The sequence below is a fragment of the Mus caroli genome, unplaced genomic scaffold (assembly GCF_978045245.1).
Source record: "Mus caroli unplaced genomic scaffold, Mus_caroli_1 scaffold_16, whole genome shotgun sequence".
Taxonomy (NCBI): Eukaryota; Metazoa; Chordata; class Mammalia; order Rodentia; family Muridae; genus Mus; species Mus caroli.
The window spans coordinates 73,282,733-73,285,490 of record NW_028227271.1 but is presented as its reverse complement, the minus strand read 5'-3'; the positions used below and the strand labels follow the sequence as shown (position 1 = coordinate 73,285,490).

Genomic DNA, 2,758 nt, shown 5'->3' with positions numbered 1-2,758 from the left:
TGCAGCTAAGAGAAGGAATGTAACATGGCCTGCCTTGTCTGACCTCTAAGAAGATCCTGCTTGGAAAAAAAAAAAAAAAAAGCTTCTTGCTTAATGGAGGCAGACAGATGACACTTGGCACTATTGGTGTGTCTTTATTGAGTTATTTGGTTGTTGTGGTTGTTGTTGTTGTTGTTTACGTTTCATTGGTCCTTTGTGAGTTTCACATCATGCACTCCAATCCCACTCATCTCTCCCTCCCCTTGTGCCCGCCCTCCACCCTTACAATGCTCCCCACAGAGAAAAACAGAAATCTTATTATGGGAGCTGTCCCATACTGTGACCCTGTTGTCCACACTTCTGTGCTGGTAAATGTTCTTACAATGACTTATTGGTCTGGTTACGAGGCCTTTGGCTTCTGCTACTCTATTGATACTGGAATCTCACTGGGATTGAGATTCCTCTCTGGAGCCACACCACTCCCTGCCCCCCCACACACACACACACACCTATCCCAAGCAGGGTTTTTCTAGTCTCTAGTTTGCTTCCCATCCTGGGCACCTGTCTGGCACCAGACTGGTGGTAGTCTCAGGCTCATTTCTTTCAGAGAATGTTAGAGCACTAATCATTCAGATGTCTAAATCTCAGAACACTGAGCAAGGACATAGTCTCTCTCTCTTCTCTCTGCCACCTACTGATGCACATGTGACACAGCAGCCACACCTGCAAAGCCTCTAGGGGCAGAGAGCTATTTGTTCTTTAGCACACTATTTGAGCATCTGATTTGCACAAAGCATCTCCTTAGAAATTCAAAACCCCCTCTGCCCCATGTCTGAACATTCTATGAGCTTAAGCAGTGTGAAGTACAGAGCTTGACCTCAGCAGTCAACAGCATTTGCTTCACTTCGACTGTCCCCTCACTGACACCGCAGTGTCTACTGCCCTAGTAAGCACTTGGTACATTTTTCTGCCTCTATTCACACATGTTCTGTGCCTCTTCCTGCAGCTCATTTCAGTGGCCAATAGTCATAATTTGTTCCCTGCCGAGGAGAATCCACACATAGTATCCACAGAAGAGCCATCTGTATCCCAATAAGAAGAGGATATAGAATAAACTTGAGCTGCCCTGACTGAGTCCGAGGCACTTGGGAAAAGTCTCTCTCAGGGATGTTGAGTTGCAACAAAGCTCTCAACTGAAAGAAAATAAGAGATGCTTTATTCTGGAGATCAAATGTGACTATGCCCCAGGAACAACAATTTAGGTAATTCCAAATACAATGCTCCTACATGGAAGGAGCTCTTGCTCTCTCTCTCTCTCTCTCTCTCTCTCTCTCTCTCTCTCTCTCTCTCTCTCTCTCTCTCCTGCCCTATTTCCCCCATCCTTCCCTCCCTCCCCTCCCCACCTCCTTTTAAGAAATACTTTTCCCTAAGACAGAGCAAGAGGTTGATTTAGCAGACAGATATCTCCTTGGGCATTTATCTGTTGAGCAAACATGAGAGGATTATCTCTTTTGCTCAGAGAAATCAGATATTGAATGGTGCTAGTGTCTCATCAACACAGAAGGTTCCACAATGATGGAGACTGCATCAACATCTTCATTCTTGTCTGGGGAGACGGGACTTTCTGGATACATTTCAGGTATGATACTGGTTAAAGAGATACTCACATTAGAAATGATAAAAAGTAGCACAGATTTAAAAAAAAATCTTTCTTCTGATCCTTGAGAGGCATCATAAATCTAACAGAGCACTTAGGGATTTGATTTCCAATTCAGTTGTGACCGTTCTCTGGCTATGGGACCAGTTATTTCCCCTCTTTGAGGCTTCCTCTCAAGAGTCGGTGGGAATTTAAGTGGCTTTCCTCAGTGGGTCCCTGTAAGGTTTACAGTGAGTATTACCTGTGAAGATTATGGAGGCCAACTTTTTGTCCAACACTCACCCCCTAGGGTTTGAAATGTGGAGCACTAATAGCCATGGGAAGGATGTTACCACCTAGACATGAAGAAGTCTTGACTTCAAGGTACTTGTAGCGTTTGCTTATTCCCATGGTGTAAATAACCCCTCGTGCACTGGTTCAAGATACCAGCTTGAAGTCACTGAAAACAGTTAGGAAAGACTCTGGCAAGCAGCTCTTGTGAACAGCACCAGACAAGCAGGTACCCAGGAGCAGCGTGGCACATGTTAAAAGATGGATGTCCAAAACCAACAGGAAACAGGGATGCTACACCATCTCGGTTGCCAGCTGCTGCTTCCTTATTCTGTTGGCCCTGTTTACCCAGTAAACCAAAACAGTAGGGGAATCTTTAGGAGGGAAGCTTCCCTCTGACTCCTGGCACCGTATGCAGCTAACAAATATAGCAAAATTTCCTTGCAGAAATTGGCAAAATGACAAAGAGTATTGAATGCAGTCTGGGAGACAGCCACTCTCGGGAGGTTTGTTTGCCTTGTTCTGGTTTTGTTTATTGTAACTTTGAACAGTTTAAAATCATAGCAAGTCTAAAGGGGATGGGAAGGAAATCATCTTAGATATGCAGCTTGTTCTAGAAGACACCGAAATGGAGAGGCTTTCCGCGGCACGGGTGAGGCAGTTCTGCAGATTGATGGTCACCTGAGACACACACACACACACACACACACACACACACACACACACACACACACACACACCGGGAATGAGCAACTATGTGGACAAAAGCAATACCCCCTGCCTAAGAAATTGACTAAGGCCTGCAAGTAGCAGCCTTGCTCTGTTATTTTGCAAAATGCTCACGAAAAAACT

General features: G+C 45.0%; 1 non-coding gene across 1 annotated transcript; it reads right to left on the bottom strand.

Annotated features, from left to right (window-relative positions):
• Positions 1-588: 588 nt before the first annotated feature.
• On the bottom strand, positions 589-724 carry LOC115029465 (small nucleolar RNA SNORA17). Its single transcript, XR_003835041.1, has one exon. It is a non-coding gene; the product is annotated as a small nucleolar RNA SNORA17 (small nucleolar RNA).
• Between the last annotated feature and the right edge of the window lie 2,034 nt (positions 725-2,758).